The sequence below is a fragment of the Schistocerca piceifrons genome, chromosome 5, assembly GCF_021461385.2.
Source record: "Schistocerca piceifrons isolate TAMUIC-IGC-003096 chromosome 5, iqSchPice1.1, whole genome shotgun sequence".
NCBI lineage: Eukaryota > Metazoa > Arthropoda > Insecta > Orthoptera > Acrididae > Schistocerca > Schistocerca piceifrons.
Genome location: NC_060142.1, coordinates 540,240,589 through 540,265,566, shown reverse-complemented (window position 1 = coordinate 540,265,566; position 24,978 = coordinate 540,240,589).

Below are 24,978 nucleotides of genomic sequence, written 5' to 3'. Positions count from 1 at the left end.
TCAGATCCCAGTGGGAAGAGGAATGGGAAACATCATATATAAATAAAGAAAGATGTATTGATTGGATACAACCCCACATATTCAGTGTACCATGGTTTCACAACACAGCTGCACACAGCAGAGCTGTTTCAGCAATCACAAAGATGAGATTTAATCACGGCAGCTTTCCTTCTCATTTGTTTAGTCTACAACTTAGCGATTCTCACACCTGTGACTGTGATACATTATTTATTTAATCTTTGCCTGCTGAAGAACTATCAACATAGAAAACAATTTCTCTCAGGTCTTAGCAATCTTAGTGTTCCACTCCCAACAAGCAAACTTCTAAAAAAAGTGATAAACAGTGTTTTGAAGCCTGACAAGATTTATCATAGTGAACAGTTTTAAAATAAGACCACAGAACTATAAACAAGGCGGAAACAGCATTTTACTCAAGAAAACGTTTATATCTCGAAGAATAGTGACTTTACAAGCTTACTTTTACTTAAGTATTCAGAAATTACTCTTGTCTTTCCTTACCCAGTACTGAAGAAAAAAATTTGGTTATTTTAATGGAGTATATTCATTTCTAAGTAAAATAAATTCCACTTTCTCCTCTAACTGCTCTAACTGTTAATGGGCAATGGAGTACTGATGCTGAAGGAACAAAAATAAAACAAAATAATACGCAATAACATATGAAATCTCATCGCTACTGCCAAAGATAAGACACTAAGTTCATGAAGATATACCACTATAACATCTTTCCAAGAAGTCGATCCCCCTTTGGCATAATGAAATGCAAAGGAATGGAATGTCAAAACTTTCCACAACGCATTTCAGTTGCGGCATTAACCAGGCCATCAATGGATGGAATGAGGTAACGGAACAGAACGTTAACGTCAAGATTTTGTGAGGAATAGGTTTTGTGTTTGATGCTGGTGAGCTGTGAGTAGCGTCGTCTGCTAACATTGGAAGTTAGCCTATTTTCGCCACACTCATTCATTATATAGTAGTGGATATTGGCTTTTGGAGCTTCTTAGGCTTCATTTTATTATTTTTCTATGTTTAGGTAATATACTGCAAAGTGTCATGATAATGTGGATATTTTCTTCTATGAGTGTACTTTCACAAGAGATGCCAGATGCCAGAAAAAAAGATTTAGGTTTTACCATACCTGGACAGAGAAAAAGATAAAGAAGGTAAAGAAAAACATAAATTGAAGTAATTCTTAATAAATATCATTTTTAACACCGAAAAAGTCGGCTCTAATGGAGTAGGAAGATACAGCTGTTTTCGGCGTTATTTGTTTCTTAGAAAGAAAAAAACACAATTGGTTTATGTATTTGCATGCCCATATTTTCGATGGTTTGAAATGTCTGGACGAAACTATTCCTATAGTTTCAGTTCTCAGCAGTTTATTTTACGAACAATATGAAGAACATCCAGTATATCCAGTATGCAGTTTGGGAGACATGTGTAGAAAATGTTAAGGGATACTCTCCGTACTTGCCCTCCAGCTACGTTTCGTTACTTCTTATTATAATGGGTCGTTTGAATAAAATTGAGGTTGTACTTTATTCTCGGAATTTCGGAGAACATTCTCAGTTTTGGATGAATAAAGTGAGCCAGAGAACATACGTCTCATGAAAAATGTTCTCAGCATGAGTAAAAAGGTGGTGGAAGTTGTTCAGCATGAAGAACGTATTCCAGTTTCAGATGAATAATACAACAGAAGTTTCTCACAAGCAGAGAACATTTTCCATTTAGTGAAGTGAGCTCTGCAGCACATTTAAAGCTAAGTAGGCTTCTTTGAGGTTAAGTTTTGCTGAGTTTTTTTAGTAAGAATATCAGAATTTATGTGTTTCAGAAGGCAAAAAAAGATGTTCCTGTCCTAAAGAAATACTGAAGAGGGAAACTGTAAAAGTTTATACAGATGATAAAAGAGTCTTTTACATGCTCTACACTAAGCTCAGTTAAAAGGCATCTTCAGTGGGTATCTTGAAATATTACATTCGTTTGCACATACAGGTTATCATTTGCACATATAGGTAATAGATTGAAATCTGTTAATTGAGGTTTTTATAATAAAATGGCAAAGTGCATCCATTTAATCATTTGTAAGCCAAACAACTTTCTCTTGTGTGACAAAGTGGTTGAAAGTTCTTGATTTTCAAAATATAGCACTTCCACTGCCATTTTATGTGTCTACAGTGTAATTCATTTTTGTAGGTGTTGCCATTTTTCTCAGGATATGCTTTCAGTTGTTTTTAGTGATTATATGTCTGCTGACATAAGTTGTGTGTGTGTGTGTGTGTGTGTGTGTGTGTGTGTGTGTGTGTGTGTGTGTGTACTTTTTTCTGCATTTACTACTTGGGTGAGAAATGAGATTTGTGAGCACCAATTGGGGGTAAGTACTTAGTCATATTCACTTGTTCATTTAGTAGCATCTTCCTCTCAGCCTTTGTTTTGTATGTGTGTTAATTTTCTTGTATGGTTGGGAGGAGTCTTTAATTATTTATTCTATTTTCAGGTCTTGTAGTAGGTTTGTCACTATTTCCTCTTAACGTTCTACAAAAACTAAGTGGCACGTCCCATATTTCCGTGCTCTGATATGTTCTTTGTACCGGGTGTAAAACGTTCTGCTGGTTTGCACACACATTTGCACATCACATGTGTTGCTTTTCTGTTGGTATAATCCTGCTTTCTGGTAGAGATATGTGTCTTTCGTTATTTTTGGAACGTCCTTTTGGACTGAACAATCTGTTTTTAATGCCATGCTTATGTCTTGTCTTTTGAAGATGTTTGTTATTTTATGTAGGAGTTTGTGCTCGTAGGTTATTGTATACTATCTTGAATCTTCTTTATTTTTCATGTACTCCTTGTGAAACTGTTATTCTGTTACTGTGTGTGCTTGTTTGTGAGGTGTTTTGTTGTGGTGTTGTTTTTGGCTGAGTATGTGTAATGTTTATTGACTGTATTTGTTGTTAAGTTTTTTTATTAACTTTGTGACTAGTTTACTATAGTACCAATTGTTTGTTGCCATATACGTGAAGATGTCTAGTGCTTTCTGGAAGTTTTATGTGCTGAGTGGTACTGTGTTGAGTCTGCAAAGCATGTCTCTGAATGTTAATTGCTTTGTGAGTGTGGGTGATTTGAAGTCTGATGTATGATAGTGTCCATTGTTATAGGTTTATGGTAGATTTCGAAGCTATGTTGACTGTTTCTTTTTTAATTATTATATCTGAGAAGTTTATTTCATTGTCATGTTCTTTTTTCATTGTGAATCTTGTCTCTTCGTGAATTGTGTTTATATCTGATCACTTTTTGTTGAAGATTCATCAGTTAAATAAAGGATATCATCCATGTACCTCATCCAACAAAATATGTTGTAATTCTTTGATGTAATGTTTTTAAAAATCGCGTTTCCTACAGTGTTTATGAAAATGTTGGCTAGGGCACCTGACACTGGGGATCCTATTGGAAACCCATCTTCTTGTAAATAGTACTCATTGTTAAACTGAAAGAAATTCTGTTCAGTTATCATTTCCAGCAATTTTTGTATTGCTGTAATTAGTTCATCTCAGAACTGGCTGTTGTCGTTCAGGTTTCGTTCTATGATGTTTATTGTTTCTGCTATTGGTATATTAGAGTACATATTTTCTATGTGAAAAGAGGAAAGGAGTGCTGTGACTGGAATTTTCACATCTTTTATGAGTTATATTAATTGTAAGAACTCACAATTCCACGAGGCAACGTCTAACAACTCGGGATGGCGTGTTACTTCTTGATATGGATGATGAGTCCTACCAGCTAGTCATTCTGCATACACTATTTGGCACAGTGTTTTCGTTACTTCATTCAGGACTCTGGGGCATCACCAGCAAGAAGATCTTGGCTTGACATCGTATTCATTGGCCAGCAATGGGCAAGACAATCAAACACCTTGCCCACACACATTCAGAAATGCACCACTCCAGGCTCCTCCTTCTAAGTTTTTATCCCACTGGCCTCAACCATCCAGTCCTTGGGACCATGTATATGTCGCTCTTCCAGGACGGTTTTGAGAGCTAGGTTCTAACAAGTAGTGACAGAAGCTTTTTTTAAGTTCCACTACTTAAGGCAAGTGTATACAACACAGGCAGAAACCGCAGTCAAACTATTGACACGAATTATTACCACTGAAGGTCTTCCACATGCATTTGACACAGACAATGGCCTTCATCCTCTTTTACGAATTTTTGTGACCAAAACGGAATACAACCACGTCCATACAGCTCCTTTCAATCCTTAAATCAACTGGGAGGTCGACTGAATAGTTTATACTTGTAAACAAAAACTAAAGGCAGTGGTTCAGTCAACACTCACAGCAGATGAATTAACTGTTTTATTGAGTACTTAAAGGGCTACAGTGGTTGTTGGTAGGAGTCCTGTACAATTTCCTCATGGCAGGTAATCTTGTGTCCTTCTTCACTTCCTCCATCCATAGCAGCATGAGCGAATGTCATCAGATTGTGTGCTCTGCACAGGCACCGTAGTATGGGTGCTAACGTTTGGCAGGTGGCCAGGATGGGCGCTGGCCACTGTAACTGGCACCAGGGATGCCACATTTATGATGTGGAGGCAAATGACCGCCATCGCCAGCGGCGACGCCATCAGAATCAGCTACTGCCTAGACCACTCTCACCAGGACCTTCCCTGTCAAACCACTTGTGACATGGGTCACACATAACTCAGCTCCCATTACTGTTTTATCTTCGTCAGCAAGGATGCCGTGAACGCCAGTTGTTTGCAGATGCCATGTATAGGCTCCCTGAAACCGCTTATCACCAAGAAACAGCAGACTCTGCTGATGAGATGGATCCAGTCACCACTCATGCCGACAGCAGTGCTGACACACCGCTACTTCCAGCGATACCACAACCTAGAAGTGCTCCAGCACCTGGCCCCACAAGGCAGAGACATTGAAACGGAGAAATGAATCTCAGGGCGTCCAAAGCAACCCCTCCCCCTCCTCATTGAGCCAGCATAAGTAGAACCAGCATAAGTTGAGCCAGTGTCACCCCTATATGCTGTCTCAGGATGGAGAAGGGTACAGCTTCATTCAACCAGGAATAAATGTTCCAACACTCCTAGTGGAAGACCACATACCTGTTGCTCTCAGTCAGTGCCCAGCCCTATGGTCTGGCTGTTATTTATGTAATGAATATCATGACAGACTTAGACTCTAAGTTTACTGTGCTAGCTAGATTCTCACCCATAGCTCATAGTCGACTAAATCTGTACTACTTAGTCTCAAATAGTGTACTCGTCTTCTGTATAACCAGAGTATTGTGTTCAATAAACACATGTGTTCCGGGAATCAACACTAATAATGGCCCCCTGTGAAAGTAATTTCACCGCGTAAAACACCTTTCACCTCTTGTCTTGCGGGATGCTCACCATAGTCGTAAAAATAACAATGGAGTACAACGAACCACGTCTTTGCGGAAATTGTCCAGTCCAAATCAGTGACAGTTCTTCTTCACTTAATATTTCTGCTTGGAGACTGAAAGTTCATTTCTTGAACAGAGTTTCCATTTACTGTGCTTCCTCAAATATTTTCTGTGTGGTTCATAGAGCAACACCACACACGCCCTTGTTGTTGTAGTCTGTGGTGCCGATAGATCGCTTTTGGAATTGTCTTTAATGTCAAGAAGAAATTCACATATTTTGTGCATTATTCTCTTTATTTGGTTCCATGTGTCTTCAGATTCAGTCAACTTAACTCGCAGCGTACGAAAATTATAGCTCTCCTTAAGTAAAAACACAAAGAGCAGAGGATATGGGAATGGTGTGGGATATGGCATGGCAGTGAAGTGGACTTGATGTTAAACTCGCATTTTGACACTTCAGATTAATGACAACAGCAGCATTTCACTTGAACATCTCCATCAGATGTTACTTTGGAACACCACTTGTGGCTGCAAATGGATGTTCCATGGAGAACAAAGTGGCATGTCATGTCAACCTTACCATCTCTATGTATATTGCTTCATTCATTGACATGGAAGTGGCTTGAAGCAGCTCCCTGTCCCAGCCAAGCCACTGCCAGACGTCCACTCCACGACACTCCCGGGTGTACTCCGTCTAAGCCAGTAATGGATGGCGATAATGTTGTAAAAAGTGCTGGAGGCAGTGTGAATAAAGATCAGTGTTACTACATAAACCGTTTTAAGGATTGGTGCTGCGTTGTAAAGGCAGAGGGAAAAAGATGGAATAGGTAAACTTCCTCATAGCCAAAATAAATTTATTGCTGGAAATCATATTGGGTCAGTATAAAGACAAAATAGCAGGCAAAAAAGCTACTGTAGTTAATGCCAAAGATGTGGAAAGTTCGAGTTTAAAGCACAGAACATAGAGACAAATTGTGACTGGAAAGTATGAACATGTAAAATGACATTACAAAGAAAAGGCCCAGGAAAGCATTTGTACATGACATGGTATAATTTTAAGAAATACTTTACAGTTATTATATTTTGTTTTTATTTGATTACATGTGGTGTGTAAACTCAAGCAAAAACAGTGTCAAAACTTGTCAAAGTTCTAATGCATCAAACTAGAGGCGGTAATGTTTTCAGACCTTCTGTTATGAAAGGTGGAAATAAGTCGCAACTCCATGGTAGATTGAAATTATGTGATGGACTAGAACACAAACCTGGGAGCTTTGCCTTTCATGGTCTGGTGCATTCATTCTGAACAAAAGCTAATTGTGGCCCTGAAGCCATAATTTATTCCTACTTTCAACAAATTTAGATGTGGTGATTTGTATGCATTTTAATATACTCAGATTCATTTTTAGAGAAGAATTTGCGGCATAGAATGTGTACATGTCATTTTCTGATGCAGATTTAAATAACACTGAAAGTTGTAATTCATTACAGATATCAGTAATTGGGGAGACGACTGTAATAACATCAAATGAAATATTCCTCTCCTAATTGATGATAATGAAACTGAAGATGAAAGTGGCATTCCAATTGGTAAGCACTATTCCATAATAAACTATGACAGCACTACATTTCATGTTTAGAACTAAAGATAACCTCTGATTGCAGTCAGCTGGCAAATGCAAACCAGGATTCTGTTCTAGAATCTATAGTCTAAGATTTGAATAACAAAAATCTTGAAGTGAAATACTGATTTTACAAAAGAAGACTACAGTATCTCCAGCAGGAACAAGGGATAATGGTGCAGTGTATACTCTCAGAAATGAGATAATAATGGTAACACTGCAAGTGGATAGAGAAATAATAGAATCACAAGTAAAGCAAATGAAAAAACTCACATTACCATACTGATACTTTATAAATTTATTCCAACTTTTAGCAGTTTTGTGCAGTGTATTGTTGGTAAATACTGCCCTCATTGCATTGTGACTTCTATTAGCTTTCATTTTCTATAATTATTGGAATTTGTTTATAGACTCTTCATCCAAAGCACTGACAAATGCTGCAACTATAATAACTGATGCACAATTTAGATTTATGCTGTCATAAACTTGAACAACTCAGCATTAATAAACTGCCAATGGCGAAAGGACTGCTAAGTAGAAAGCAACCACTGAGACATTGAAACAGCCTTCAGTCAAACACTAGCGCATTTACTAACTGACTTAAATACGCTTAGTACTATCTCTATACTTCTACAAGCATGTATTTGTCATATAAGTTTAAGCACATATTTAATAATTAAAAATTTAAGATGCTAGTGTAGCTATTGTTATTTGAGCTGAGAGATCATTTTTGTAAGAGGTGGTGTTGACTCCTCCACGATCACAGAGTAAGACTACTGAAATTTTAGTTTTGAACTGTATTTCTGATAGCAGCATTTATCTTTATCGATCTTCTGCACAAAGCTTTGTGTCCTGTAACGCCAGCTAAACTGTTCAGGTAACGAATTCAAATCATCACATAGTCTGCAGGTACTATGACACCTTACTATGAGCCAACAGTCATCACTAAATCACATATACACGGAGAAGATCTCCTTTTGCCCAGCATAGTACAGAAACTCGACATGGCAGGTACTCAACAAGTCGTTGGAAGTCCCCTACAGAAATATTCAGCCATACTGTCCCACAGCTGTCTATAAGTGCAAAAGTGTTGCCACTTGTACTGTTTTCCTGTTGGACTTGGGTTTAAAAAATGTAAACTAAATATTATGATAAATTTTATAAATAATCGATTAGTACGCCAAAGAAGAAGAGATAGAACTACAATGGACATGTTATTCCATGGACTCTTGCGCTATATGCGTGAACTATCATTCCTTGGTCTTCCACTTGCCTTATCTGCTTGGATTCGGACCTAAGGGGATGTTCTTGTATAAAGCTCATCTTGCTGTAACAGCTGATAATATAAGTTGTACTTAAAACCCGAAAAATATAATGTTTTTTTTGTCAAAAGAATTTGTGCATGTGGTCAATCAATTGGTAGTCTGATACCTGGATTGTCTTAAGAAGATATGGGCCTTAACAAAGAATTTTCATTGTTAGGCGCCATCTTAGATAAATCTTTAACATTTTCCTTGTAGCTCATCTACGAGATGTGCCGTCGGTTGGGACAATTAACCTTATTTCAGATCACATAAGACCGTAGGCAGCTACCAATGATTTAACAATTTTACTTAAAGATTTTCTTTATATAACGAGATAACATCCCAGGCAGAAAAGGTCTGGTCACAGGATTCCAGTTCCATTATAGGATTTCATTTGTAGATGCTACTCTTGTTATCTTATACTGGGGAATCAAGTCAAAACCACGATGTTAAGTTACATATTGCAGTAGTGTACATCGAACAGACTTGGCAAGTATTACCTGGTGCAATAAGCACATGACTTCTCACGAGCCTGGAATAATATCTCTAGTGTTGGGTAAATAAGAAAAGGACAATTAATTATCGACGATTATGTAAATACCCTGAGAACTGAGCTAGTTTACTGAGTGCTTATACATGTTGGGCTAAATTAAACAACATATTACACTGTTAATAATACTCCTAGATTAATTATTTCTCTTTTATCTGAGCTATTGCATTAATGTGTTTCTTTTTTATATAAGTCATGGCTCATATTCATTCTATTACATTACACTGATAGCAAAGAAAAAGAGTCACAAATAATTTTTATTTTATTACATTACACACTGCAGGGTTTTGTGCATGGACTGATATTTTAAAGTACTTTTAAAGCTACATCTATGAACATCGGCATTTGACTTCTCAGTTACAAACAAAAGAAAACTTGTTTCATTGTCTTTGAAAATTGAACCCTTAGGGAGGTGAAATAGAAGTTGAGATTTGTTATGAAAATATTTTATTATGAAAGCATTTTTGAGGCTAAGTCTATGAAATTTTAAATTTGGCTGCTCAGTTAGAAATAAAAAATACATTTTTCACTGTTTTTGGAAATTCAATCCCTATGGGATTTTTATGGAAATATTTCGTTGTGCAAGCATTTTTGGAGCTAAATCTATGAAAATTTGTGTTTGGTTTATCTGTTGGAAATAAAACATGCACATGTCACTACTTATGGAAATTCAACCCCTAAGTGGGTGAAATAAAGGTGAGACGTTTTATGAAAATATTTCATCACAATAGCATTTTTAAAGCTAAATCTGTGAACATTCGTGTTTGGCTTGTCAGTTAGGGATGTAAAAATACAGATTTCGTTGTTTTTCGAAATTCAATCTCTAAGGGGTGAAATGGGTCACTGACTCATCATCACTCAACCTAAACCGCTAAGGTTATAAACTTGAAATTTGGAGAGGGTGTGGATCTTACACTGTCAACATCATTTAAGAAGGGATTGTTCGAAATTCCATTTCTAAGGGGGTGAAATACGGGGTGACAAACTTTCAGAAAGTATGTCACTATTAAGGGAATTTTGAAGCTAGAACTATGAAAACTAGTGTTTCGTTTTTCAGTCAGAAAATAAAAAAACACAAGTTTCAGCATTTTTGGAAATTCAACCATAAGAGGGTAAAATAGTGGGTTTAAGTTTTTTGTAAATAAGTAATTACTAAAGAACTACTAAATGATTTTTGAGGCTTAAGGCTACATTTATGAGAATTGGCATTTGACCTCATAGTTAGAAATTAAAAAATATGTGTTCCAGTGTTCCTGGAAATTCAACCCCTAAGAGAGTGCAATAAGGGATGAAAATTTTTAAGGAAAAATTTCATCACATTAAATAATTTTAAAGCTAAATTTGTGAAATTTGGAATTTCACTTCTCAGTTAAATATAAAGAAATGTTTGTTATGAAAATTGCTTTTAAAATATCTCCACAAGAATGTGAAACCCATGATCAATAAAAACTGTGGACTCCAGCTACCAGAGTCGCTTTTTGGTCAGAAGTACATTCAAGAAAGACCATGTTTATATATGGCCATAATTAGCGCAAAAAACGTACAATTACTGCAGTTTGTGAACAACATAAAAATTCGATTAAATAAAAACAAAAAAATCTCTGGAGGCCATACAGTCTATATGTGCGAAGTAGGAATCACAAGGGTAGTTATTCCATATGCTAATAAATCTTAATATGTATAATTAATTATCTTAGTCTCATCATATTATGAAGACATTTATTATTTTCATGAGCAATCCAATTTCTTCTCTACAGAGAACTCATAATGACAAAATGGCCTAAGTATACCTTAAGTAAGTCCTCGTCTAACTTTCTTGAAGTATAAGGTCAGAGTATTTCTTAAATTTGTTCCTTCTCAGACAATGGATTTCGAACAATTTCCTGATGGCAAAGAGAACAATCCATTACTAGCACAAAATATCTCTACCAAGCACGCAATAACTATTCTCATGTACTAAAAACTGACAGCATGTCTATCATATACTATTTGGATTCCAATGGGAGAAAAATATTTGCTTTATTAAATGATCTGCTACCATTCAGCAGCTGGAAATCCTCAGGCTGAAGGCTGGAAAATTTTTTGTTATTTCATTCTTACATTATTTTGACATGATTGGGTACTTCTATTTTTCCATTCATTGTTTAGGTTGGAATGGGGTTAGGTTGTATTGTTGGCTTGTTACATACCCAGAATATTTTCAGCATAAATACATAAGTAACATTGTTTTTGTTCATATACAATATTCATTGAATGACGTATGTTCATTCACAATACAGAGTTTTGGTTTCTCAGTATTCAGAAATTCTTCTTATTTTTGCTTGAGTTTTGATTTCATTGCTTAGCAATTGTCTCTTCTAAACCAAACATGTCACATGCATTTGCTTCAGGATTTACAATATTTCTCTTAGCTACAATTATATTGCCCAAATTTGGATTTTCTTTTCTCCCTGGAATCATTTATAAGTTTTCTTCGACATCTGGCCCATTTTAGGGAAAGACCAGGGTAAAACCAAAGAGAAGCCTACAGTCGTGAGTCATATAACTGGTACATTGAATATCAGTTAAGTTTTTGTTTTAGTTTATTAGATGAGGCATAATTTAATGTCATTATGTTAAATATCCGGTAGATTATCATGAACGCTGTAGCTCAATTAAGTTGCATAGCAACAAATAAGATTTTACATTGAACTGCATAAGTTATGAGAAGCTAAAATTGACAGTACAATTATCATTAGTCAGTTCATATTGTCACGTAGAGGGAGGTGTAAGCAAATGAATGATGGACACTAACTTCTCTTAACGAAGGTTTATTCAGCACTTGCACATACAAGAGCGCAGATTGTACTGCCTCCGGCCAGAACACATAAAGTATATGCACAGCTACAGAACATTCCAGTACAATCACTGTTGCCATTTGTGGATAGTTCTAGAATGTACTCGAACTGAAGACAGAAATTAAAATGTTACAGTTGAGGTGAGTTTCCCTCCATGCAACAATCTAGTATCATAACCACTACACTACTGTGACTGCACTACTTCGCTTCTTCTGCGGCATTGTGAGAACAGCGTTTTGGTGTTACGTCCTTCTAGTCTGGGAATGAGTCTTCGGTCCTGCATACTCTGACTCCCAATGATTGACGTTCGCCCTGGCGGTGATCTTATTAGAACTTCCCTTGTTGCTACGTTCTTTGTTACCTTTCCACTTGTTGCCTGTCGCTGGAGATTCGAATTTACCCTGGGTTGTAGGATCCTTATAGGGCTTCATTCGAAGGACATGGATTGTATCTCTGATCTTTCGTCATCTTGTGTCGGGGTCGAAATCTTCAACATCATAAGTAACATCAGATAACTGTCTTACAACCTTAAAAGGTCCAGATTAGTGCTTGAGGAGCTTCTCAGAGAAACCAACCTTCCGAACAGGAGTGAAGATCCAGACAAGAGTATTGAAACAAAGCTGTTTCTGGGACAAAGTACCATTATCCAAGATGGTGGGGATGACATTATCCAAAACATGGCACGGCCATCAGCTGTCAAACCACACACAGATCTCTGCCTAGGTCCCGTGTGATCCGCCACAGCTGGAGATAGCCGCAGTCGTCGAACGGAGGTGAAAGTTGCATGCCTATATGCATCACAGTTATACTGAGGTCATAGCTTTCCAAGGCACGCTCACACTAGTCTCATATGCAAGACATCTCCAGACCCCACTTGTCTCTAGCATTGAAGGGAGAATAGTACAGTGCGCATTGACACACATGTTCAGCAGTGCGTACCTGCCCCAATGTGGCTCCCACCTCACCGCGTGGCGACTCAGCATCTAAAACGTTCTCAATGTTATTCTTACATCACATGGCTTTGTGAAAAAAAACGAAAAAAGTCGACTTCTCGGGAATTGTATTGCGCCCCAGAAATAGTTAACGCACACGTTATTGATGTCTCAGCTTGTATGCACATAAATTCTTACCCTAACAGAACCTGTTTACGAAAGTAACATCGAATGCACTCATCCCAGCGCTCCTAACGTCTTTCTCCTCCAGATTTCAACATATTCAAACTTTCCCTCCACTATGTACAGACCCCTACATCCCAGCACAAACGATGTCAATGAATCGAGCATTCTGATTTGCTCTTATCAAATTTACACGCCGAATTACTTATGCCTTGGGTATCAAAGCACCATTCACCTATTCTTTCTGGTGCTTCCAGCCGTTATATTACAAAGATCGCTAAATTGCATTCACAGTTAAACCCACAAAATTGTCTCCACATTATCAAATACATACCTGACTCACAAGAATATTGCTAGCCAGGAACATATTTACCACTGTAACTACAATTAAATATTACTATTGCTGCTACAGCCTGACACCAATCAATGTACAGGTAATCTCTCCTCTTGACGGATGTACTACAGTATTTATAGCGAATATAATTTTCCACGAAAAAATTCTCACTCATATCCTCGTGATTATCAATCTGCTCAATCTATGCCTCCCTCACAATAGGACACACAGTTATCCTCTCTAGCCATGCCATAACATAAACCATACTAACTTTACAGTGCAATATATACATATTTTACACAATGTAAGCCACACTACTTTACAACACAAAATGTGCACATTTTAGACAAACAGTGCAGATATCTTTTATATCTGTACAGCACCCGAAAAAATTATCATACACCTACACGCACACCAGCTATATGTTACGATGCTCCCCAGTCCTAGCGAAGCACCATCAGATTTTTCTTTCTTTCTACAGACATGACATTCAGCGGTAATAAACTACTTTACACTGATCACCACTTCGCACCGACAACTAAACCTTGCAAAGTGCCATACATATCGTCAAATACGTAAACACACCTACTCATTTACACTCTCCTCCCACTGGGGCCAGGAGCTTGAATATTAGTGAGTGAAACCGATCTCCAACTCAGCAATATATCAGCATGCACCGTATCGATCTAGTCAACACACAATTCATATCCTACGCCACACAAAGTCACCCATTTTGCATCAGAAAGCTCTCAGTGAATCGAAGTCACTCTCAGAACTGGTGTACAAAGACACACTCGTTTCCCCATCAGTACAAATGCTCTACCCTTTCTGGTCCGGACATGCCTGCTTGCTTGCGTTTCTACCGACATCTCCATACTCTGGGATTACATGAACACACCTATTTTCACCATGATATTATATCATTTTCGCCGTGCTTCTCGATATCAAGCACACAGCAGTAGCGCAACATAATTCCGAAGATATACACTGCAAATTATTTCTCTACCCAACCTGAAACTTTAAATATGTGGAGCATGTTCTAGACCACTGAGTAACTAGAAGCAAACACAATAAAATAATATTTCCACCGGCAAATACCGATCTCGCTGATGTTACACAATTCATATCATCCCTATAATTTACAAGCCAACTAAGGTCTTTCCCATGTCTAGAGAACAGGCAACCATGTCTTCCACATGCCAGATGCACACACCACAATTGATCTTCTCTCAAATAAATAAAGGTGACAAAACTGCAGAAGGAGTGAATGGAACAATTTACATGGGAGCGAATAACGCTCCACCACAAGTGCACCATCTTCTCAAATTTCCATATGATCACGAAAGCCGCCCAATACATACTATGTATTAGTTCGCTATTCAGTCATGTAGAGGACAGCAAAGTTAACTCTTATGCATTACACGGTAGAGAATAACACTCCAACAGGCCTCTGCATTCGGAAGACTCCTGCCGTTAACGGCGAACGTGGATCAATAGCACCACAGACTTTGCATACACCGAAACATTCTAGAAAACAGACCACATATATCTTCCATCATTATACTTACAATTAAATGTTACAATTGCGGTATCAATTGAAGCATTTGGCAATGAGCGAAGTATCGAAAATACACCCTGCTGAAGGCTGTTGCTCTGTAAATGGAAATATTTGTACCTTCCTTACTACTGGACATACCCTTCACTTTGCCATCATAGTACCCCAAGTCAAATCCGTACCCACCTTACAGTTGAACATAGTCATTTCCTTTACACAAAAACAAACTTTATAAACCTCATAATCAAATGCGAACGTATCACCCATCCATCACTAATACTATGTATAATACTTCGTCACTAACTGTTTGCCTACGATACGAAATAATACTGACTGAAAATCAACGATCCGTGTGGATGTCTTTTACGTTCTTCCTGGGAGTCCTACCACCCTGTCATAGACGTAATCGACCAGATGTTAAAGAAAAAACACGATCCCAACGACTACTGCATGTTAGTGTCACAAGCGGTCTTTGTTCTACAGGTGCGCACAAGTATCCATGTTAAATGCTATACCCTCTTTACAAATAGAGGTACGACATTACCTCTGAATGAGGCGGTGTTTACCGGACAAATACAGTGACGGTGATCGTACGAATACGTATTATCAGCCAACGATGCAACCTCGTCATAAAATAAATGAACTTTGAAAGTGATTCTGCTAAGGAACGTAGTATGTAAGAGGTATTTGCGACTCCCTCACACCGCCCCAACTAGAAATTTCTTTAGTATTTGCAACACATTCTGTCTCGAGACCATATCAGAGGTTCCGCGATATATCTGCCGAGTTATAGGCGATGACTGATTGAGAAGGAGCACAAACAGTAGTAGTAGTAGTATATGTGCCGATTGAGGTCCTAAGGAGAAAAAATGTACACTAGCTTCTCAGATGTCTAGTGTTACGCTATTATGGTAGAAATTGTGTCCATCATTTGGAATCAGGTCTTTTCATTCCAACACATACATCCATAGCCTCACACCCATAAGTCAAACATTCACGGAGGGTGCTTGCAGACGTTGATTGAATTATTTTGCGGGCAGGTGTGTAGGCTGTGCTATGAGTTATTTGGACAGTATACGAGTACTGAGCGTGTCTAGACATAACTGTGCTGAATTATTTAGAAGGAGTCTGAATGTCTATAACTAAATTATTTGCGTAAATTAGGAGTTGTTTGCGTGTCTGCAAACTGTGCATTGTGAGCGCAAGAATAAGATGGAGAGTGTTTTGCCTCAGTGTGATAAAGATACTCGATCTCTAAATAAAATGTTCGAAAGTAAATAGAGTGGACTCCTTCCTTGCTCTCCCTAGCAGCCTAGCGCAGCCTGAGTAGTTTTAGTATAATTCTCGCCCCTACAGACCACCATCTGGTATTAGGTCATAGGAGGGATGACAGTACGATCTGATGGCAGTAATGAGTACTATGTCAGTTGGACAGTAAATCTCGTGGTGGAGACACCACCTGCAAAATAAAGACTTGCGTTCAGATCTGCTTTCCCGCCATTTCGCCCCATCATCTTGGATGAAAATGGTTCAAATGGCTCTGAGCGCTATGGGACTTAACTTCTGAGGTCATCAGTCCCCTAGAACTTAGAACTACTTAAACCTAACTAACCTAAGGACATCACACACATCCAAGCCCGAGGCAGGATTCGAACCTGCGACCATAGCGGTGGCGTGGTTCCTGACTGTAGTGCCTAGAACCACTGGGCCACCCCGGGAGGCCATCTTGTATGACATCATGAGCTGTGCACGTTGGTACACGTTAGTGTAGGTTAGTGCATGTTAGTGCACGTTAGTACACGTTAGCCCGCCAACATGGGTCGGTAAGAGGGCGTGGTGTTGAGTTGAGGATGGTGGAGCAGGCTTTAACTATTTGATTTCACGTCCAGGTGGGTGTGGCATTGGTGAAAATTGATTCCAAGTCCTAGGTTCTATGAAGTCAAATCACGTGACTAATGCTGTAGCCAATAGGACTGAAGTATTCTAGGGGTGGGGGGTGGTAGGTCATGAAAGAGCACAGCACTGATAGTAGGAAAATGTGGTACTTCTTATTTGATCATTGAATATTGAATTTGTAAATTGACTTATTCAATATGATTAAAATTGAAATGGAATTAAGTACTTAGGTAATTGATAGGTTAGATGAGCGATGTTGGTGTCACTTGTGTTCAGTTAAATTCGTTAGCACTTTTACAGAAGACTACGTCCAGTGCGAGAATAAAGGTGCGGGCTTGAGGCTATGATGCAAGGGGTCACTCAATCGCGGGCCCGTAAGTCGGCGCGTGTCTGGTTATAACGCGTGTGCGAGAGAGAGAGAGAGAGAGAGCAGACGACATTGTGTCATCACTCAACTTCACAGTAGTGCCCTTTGGTGGCCACAATATGAACTAAGTCAGTTGGGCTCTGGAGCTCATGGTGAACACACTGGGCGCCGTCATCTTGAATAACGGAACTTGCGTCATGATCTGACATCAGGAGAGCACTCTCTGGTGGCACCGATATGAATTAAGCCAGTTGGGCTCTGGAGCTCGTGCTGAACACACTGGGTACGGCCATCTTGAATAACGCTACTTGTATCATCACCCAACTTCATGGTAGCACTATCTTGTGGCCACGATATGAACTAAGTCAGTTGGGCTCTGGAGCTCACGGTGAACACACTGGGCGCCGTCATCTTGAATACCGGTACTTGCGCCATGATCTGATGTCAGGATAGTGACCTTTGGTGGCACTGATATGAACTAAGCCAGTTGAGCTTTGGAGCTCGTGGTTAACACACTGGGTACAGTCATCTTGAATAACGCTACTTGCATCATCACCTGACGTCACGGTGGCGTCCTCTGGTGGCGACGATATGAACTAAGCCAGTTGGAGTCCAGACCCAGTGGAGAACACACCTGCTGAAATTTTTTCTCGCCATTTTCCTTGCTTAGTAGAGATAACTGGGGTGTGGTGCATTATCCTGTTGGAATTTGAACTTCGCTCTATTTTTTTTCGGGGGGGGGGGGGGGGCGTGGCATTTTCCTGCCAAAAATTCAAACTCCTCACAAAAATCCGGCATCTTGATTGACGTCATCGTCGCTATCTTGATTGGCGTCATCGCTACCATATTGGATGATATCATCGCCGCCATCTTTGATAACGGTACTTTGTCCCAGAACCAGCTTTGTTCCAATATTGACAAGGTCACCAGGCTGGTAGACAACAGGGCGTCATACCTTCGACGATCGTTTTCATGAGCCTGCAGCGTGCGGAGTCGAGCTAACTGCTGAGCTTCCTCAGCTCTGGTTAACACCTAACCGATGTAGTCATCGTCCATGTCATCAAGATGTAACAGAAACACAGCGTCCATCATTGTCGTCACCTTAAGGCCGTGCACCACGAAAATGGCATACATCCTGTGGTGTCTTTTATGGCGTTGTTGTAGGAAAGCATCATGAAAGGTAGCACCTCATCCCAGTTGCTCTGCTCAACATTGACGAACATTGATAGCATGTCGGCAAAGGTCTTATTAAGGTGTTCAGTAAGCCCATTAGTTTGCAGATGGTAGGCAGTCATCATGTAATGAGTAATGTTGCACCGATGGTTTATCTCTGTCACAAGATTCGATAGAAAAGCTTTCCCTCGATCCATAACTAACTACCTTGGCGCACTATGTTTTAATACAAATGTCTTCTACGATGAATTTCGTTACCTCGAATGGTTCGACTGTTTTCACGGGTTTTCTAATGGCATAGCGCGTCAGATAATCAGTGCAAACAATAATCCATCTATTGCCACTAGCAGACGTTGGAAATCGTCCGAGGAGGTCAATCCCAACACTCTGGAAAGGCGTTTCTTCTGGTGGAATTGGTATGAGTCGGCCAGGTGGTTTCTGAGGGACTGACTTTCTCCTCTGGCACTCTCGACAGTGCGACACATAGTGACGGTCACTCCTAAATAAACCTGGCCAGAAAAATCTCTTGCGGACCCTGTCATATGTCTGGCCTCAGGTGTGTCATGGAATTTCTGTAGAACATCTAAGCGCATGTGTTTAGGAATCACTGGGAGCGACCTCTTTCCAAACGGATCAAAGTTTTTCTTGGAAAGTAATCCATTAACTATCTTAAATTGCCCTTTCACATCCTCTGAACGATTTAAGGCAAGCATAATTTGACAAATCTTGGCGTCCTTCTTCTGCTCAGCAGAGAGATCCTGGAGTGCAGCGAGACAGTCACTGTCTTCATCAAAGTCTTGATGGTGTTGCACAGGGTTTCTTGAGACACAGTTGGCATCTTGGTGTTTTCTTCCACTATTGTACACTACGGTAATTTCATACTATTGAAGACGTAGTGCCCACCCGGTGAGTCGTCCTGTTGGATTTTTAAGACCTATCAACCAACAAAGTGAATGATGGTCTGTAACAACTGTGAATGGACTTCCATAGAGATACTATCGAAATCTGCACATGGCCCAGATCACGGCAAGACATTCTCTTTCTGTAGTTGAGTAGTTTCTCTCGGCTTTTGTAAGTGTCCGAGAAGCAGAAGCTATAACCTTCTCTTTTCCATCCGAAATCTGCACCAGAACAGCACCGATCCCATACCCATTGTCATTTGTGTGTAGTTCTCTAGGTGCTCTCTCATTATACAGACCAAGTACAGGGTAAGTTATCTTATTAAGCTTCCTGTAATCAACACAAAAGCGTCAACAGCCTTCCTTCTTCCTGACGAGAACCACAGTTGACGATCATGGGCTCTGCGAAGGCTGAATGATGTCATTCTTCGCCATTTTCTCTACCTCGTCGCGAATTATTCGACGTTCTTTTGCTGACACACGGTATGCTCGCTGGCTTACTGGTTGATGTTCTCCAGTGCTAATCCGGTGCTTCACCGTCAAGTTGTCTAATTTGCTCTTCACCTGTGGACTGAAGCATTCAGAGAACTCTTGAAGAATGGCAAGTAGCTTCTTCTGTTGTTCCTTAGTGAGATCTGGTGATAGTCGAGCTAGAAGATCTTGTCTCTTAGTGGTAGCACTAATTTCGCCCACAGACTCGGCATGGGAGGTTTCTATGGCGCTCAGCTGTTCTGCATTAACGGCTCAGCGTTTGCTATGTACATACGTCTTGGAAGGATCTGCAGTTCTAGGTGACACAACTCACCGAATCCGTTCTTAATCGAGACGACAGAGGCTGGGATGACCAAGTTATTCTTCAGTGGTATGCTTCTCTTACATTCCTCTACAAGATCCCTGGGTTGATGCGTGGCATGACACATGACAGCTACCTTTCTAGCGCTGACTGTAGGATTGATCACTTCATCCAGCACACATAGTCTCCACACACTCGGATGCGCACCTTCCTGTCCACAGTATCTCATCTCGTCTAGAATAATATTCGATCGATCACAATCTATAATTGCTTGAGAAGCTTTCAAAAAGTCCCATCCGAGAATGACGTCATGACTACACTCTTGTAAGACGAGGAATTCTAAGGGTTGTGTATGGCCACTTATACCCACACGAATGACACATCTTCTTGTATGTTTTACATATTTCCCACTAGCCGCATTCAGCAGAGATGTTTTGCTGTCAACGAATACGGTTTTCTGCGACTGGCGACGGTACTTTTCCGAAATGACTGAATATGATGCTCCAGAGTCCACAAGAGCTTTGGCTGGTCGTCCATCCATGAGGATATCGACGTAGTTTTCTATCATTTTTGTAGTGATCGACGGCGGAGGATTTTTCTCTTCTGCGGCCTTACCTCCAAGGAAGGTCGTACCCTTTAGTTTTGCACGTTGCGGCTGCTAGGTGATCACCTGGAGTTTCTAAACGGCGATAGAGACCTTGATCGTCGTGTTGGGGAGCGTCCTCTCCAGCAGCTAGCTTGCGGCGATGGTGACCTACGTCGTCCTGCACCCATATCTTCATGTTCATGTTCGTCGTCCCGGAGTTAGCGTCGGCTAAGATCGGTCTGCTGTCTTCTGGCGCGGGCATCATCAAATATCCGCCGCCTTTCTCGATAATAGCGCACCACATGTCCCGGTCGTCTGCAGTGGAAATATACTGGGTCCTCCAGACATCAGTCTTCCTTGGTGCCCAGACAAGTTCCTCATGCGGCATTGTAGGAACGTAACTTCGCGTGGGTCTCGACTTTTTTACCATGTTAAAGGGAAATGAAGGACGAGAGATTGGGTTCAATGTCTGTTCCACTTCCTCCCCTATGACCTCTTGTATCGTCTCGGATTTTTGCTCGCCGTGTAATCCAAGTGCCTTCTGTACTTCCTCTCTCACTATCTGACGAAGAACACTTGTGAAATAAGTTTCTTCCGCCATCACAGACATCGATACAACGTTTGGAAGCCGTTCAAACTTCTTGCGTGTAATTCTTTTTTGATGCATTGTCTCGATATACTGGCACCATTTTATGAAGTCGTCTGCTGTCTAAACCTCCTTCAGGAGTAGGGTTTGATACATGTCCTCAGTAACACCCTTCGTGAGGTGTGCAACCTTATCTTCCTCGTTCATTCGAGGATCCACTATTTTACACAGCTCCAAGACGTCTTGAATGTAGGATGCTGTCGTTTCTCCTGGACGCTGTGCCCTGCACTTTAATTGATCTTCAGCCTTGCGCTTCTGTCTTTGTTCGTCGCTGAAATACTTGCGTAGTTCCGCCTGGAATACTTCCCAGCTTGTGAACTTCCCCTAGTTGTTCTCATACCACTGCTTGGCAGTGCCATTCAAGTAGAAAAATACCGTAGACAAACACACAGTGTCATCCCATTTGTTAAATTTGGCTATATGCTCATATATCTTCAGCCACTTGTTTGGATCTTGGCCATCATTACCAGAGAATCCGGAAGGATGTCTCATTTGGTGGCACACAGTTGCTGTCATCATGGCGTCCTCTTCTTCTTCTGTTTCCGATAGATTGTGATCGGTTGAATATGGCTCGAACTCGGATTTCTCGCCACTTAAAGGTGGCTCTGTCATGGCCTGGTGGGTGCCACTGTGTCGCCGATAATGTGCGGTATCACAAGTTCCAATACCCGGAGCCTCCACCAGAATAATGTCACGTAGAGGAAGGTGTAAGCAGATAATGATGAACACTAACTTCACTTAACGACGGTTTATTCAGCACTTGCTCATACAAGAGATTGGAGCGAAATGCCTCCGGCCAGAACACATACTGTATATATACAGCTACCGAACATTCCAGTACAATGATTCTTGCCATTTGTGGATAGTTCTAGAATGTACTCGAACCGAAGATAGGAATTAAAATGTTTCAGTTGATGTGAGTTTTGAATTCACGACCCTCCCTGCAACAATCTAGTGTCATAACCACTACACTACGGCGACTGCGCTACTCGGCTTCTTCTGCGACAATATCATCATGTCGGTATATGCCTTTTTGCACAATGTTTCTTTTGTTTTAATATGGGTGGAGAAGTAGAAGGGGTTGTTTACATTGAAAAAGCAGCAAATTTTCTGCTCTGTAGACCATCATAGCCCAAGTGGTGTTGGCATAGTTGACTGTGTGGTGGTTGGTGAAATTGTGTGTTGAATAATGGGACGAGCCTTAGGTTGGGTCTCAGTCAAAGTGTGTGGTGTGGTGAACAGCAAACCCCCTCCAAACAACAGGAATGCTTTTATTATTAACGGTGTTTTCGCAAGCATTCTCTGACATGACGAAGGCTTTTGGCGGTGAGAACAAGGGCGAACGACTACCGTTTCTGAGATGTATGTCGAAAGCAGGATGTTAAACGTAACGGACGGACTTTCGCGTTACTATCACTAGGAAAAATGCATCCTGTGTTATTCTGGGAAGCATTGCAGCAGATTTCTATAGTGCATGCAGAGGGAGACTTTCCTGTGATTTACATAGATATGTGACGTCAGTATAACACTGATAACCTGCGAGGGTGAGTCACTAGGTAATCATCTCTCTGAGCGCGCAGGTATGAAAGCTATGTGTCAACGCACCAGCAACGGTGCCTAGATGGAAACGTGTTTCTACAGGTAATTCTCAGGTGTCACGTATGAAAGGGATGTCGCTCCCTCATCCATGTGGGAGCCGAACTGACACCGGCACATGTTTCGGCAGCTGACGGCCACGTCGTCACTTTGCGGGGACCGCCAGTGCATCCCGACTCCTGGTACGCGCGGAGCCGGCGTCGCGTGGTGGGATGTGTGTTTTATTAGCGATCTTTTGTTTAAACTATATTCCATCGATTTTCCCCACCAATAGGATGCTGGGAATTAAAAACACTACCCCACACATGTAAAGGATATCGATTTAATTAATTTGCACAATTAATTTGCATAAATGTTTTATATAAACGTGGTGTTAGCAGTACAATAGTTAATGGGAGGGTGTGGGTGGGTGGGTGAATGGAGCAGAACAGCAGGTTAAGTGCAGAACACTAGGTTAACTTGCATAATTAATTTGCATAATTTTTATACAACACATGGGACAATAGTTTAAGGGGGTGGAGGTGAGTAACAAAGTAGAGTACGCCAGACATGGCGTTCAAAAGTGTGTGTAATTCGAAAAGTGTACCAGAAAATGGTGGGAGGACATAACTAATTTCTTAATTTGGTATGAAAGGCGGTACAATAGTTTGAGGGATGGGGATGACATGGAAAACCACTTAACAGAACAATAGGTTAAGTTTCGACAAAGGGCCAAACATTAGGTTAAGACAACCAGAGAACAGTGCCAAACATTAGGTTATGCAACATGTTTGCCTCATGTAATTACTTCTTACAAGACCTACCTCTTTCCAAACAGCAGATAATGATGAGCAAGAGATATGCAACTCCCACAAACTGAATTTTCTATAAATAAACAAGATACCCTTGAATTTCCTGTTATGAGTTCCTTCCTCTCTGCCACAGAGCCACCAATTTCCATATATCCCATACACTGCCTTGAATCCCATAAATGCTTAAATAAACGATATTCCACACATTGTCTAAATTGTTTAAACAATATTCCATACCCTGCAATCGACTTCCTGACGAATTCTTTAACTACATAAATAAACTTTATTTCATACACTGCCGTAAATAATGAAGCAATATTCTATATGTTGTCTAAACTGTTTAAACAATTTTCCATAAACTGCAATCAAATTCCCTCCAAATGACAGATCAACTGAGTCTTTTTCCCACCAATTTCCAGGAGGAGGGAGAGGGCTTAGGAAATTGATGAATTTAATTAAATAGTTAATCAAATTGATAAGAGAGAGAGGGGGCTATTTGAACAAATCAGATCTGAAAGAGTACCTGTATCAGCGAGGGGAGGGGGTGGATTGGAGGTTTCCTAAGGAGTGGGGGGTAGGGGGTGGAGGAGCAATATGTTAAGGACCTGTCAATCAAAAGGAAGGATACCTTTAGCAGAAAAATAGGTTAATGATCTGTCAATCAAAGGAGAACAACAGGTGCATACCTGCCCCTGATGTAGGCAACCCGCACTAACAAAATGCGCTGGTGCTCCCCTTGTCCCAATACTCTTGAGGCCATCCTCAGTTATTACAGGCAGCTGGCAGAGGTGGTGAAGACTGATGTAGAGCTCGCAATTAGCAGCATCGTTCCCAGTGTTGATCGGAGTCCTTTGGTTTGGAGCTGAGTGGAAGGTCTCAGTCAAAGGCTTCGTCGTCTCTGTGATGGTCTTGGCTGCAGAATTATGGACCTATGTTATGTAGGACTCCCCTTGAAAGTTCAGGGGTGCACCACACAAAGGAAGCAGCTGCTCGAGGAGCAGAGTACTTATATAGTGCACATCAGGTTTTCTTTAGCCTAGATGGTAGTTTGAGGTACTCTCATGAATACTTGCCACTCGATATGCATACAGGGAAATCATACCTCGTTCAGACTTAAGACAGTTTGACTGTAAAAATTTTATCAGTAATTTACCAAAGTATTCATAATAAAGTTCCCAAATTTAGTGCCCTCCAGGAAAGTTCTCAACCTCAAATTATTCTTTGGACTGAGAGCTGGCTAAAACCAAAAGCAAAAAGCTCTGAGATATTTAGTGAGTCTTGGAAAATTTATCGGGAAGACAGATTAGACTCCGTAGGAGGGGGAGTGTTCATTGCAGGAGAGAAAAATATTGTTTCTACTGAGATTGAAACTGAATGTGATAGTGAATTTATCCGGTTGCGCGTGACAGGTCTAGTTGAAACCAAGTTAATTTTTGGATTTTATACTGACCACCCGACTCCCCTGTGACAGTTTTAGTGTCATTCAAAGAAAGTGTATGTTCA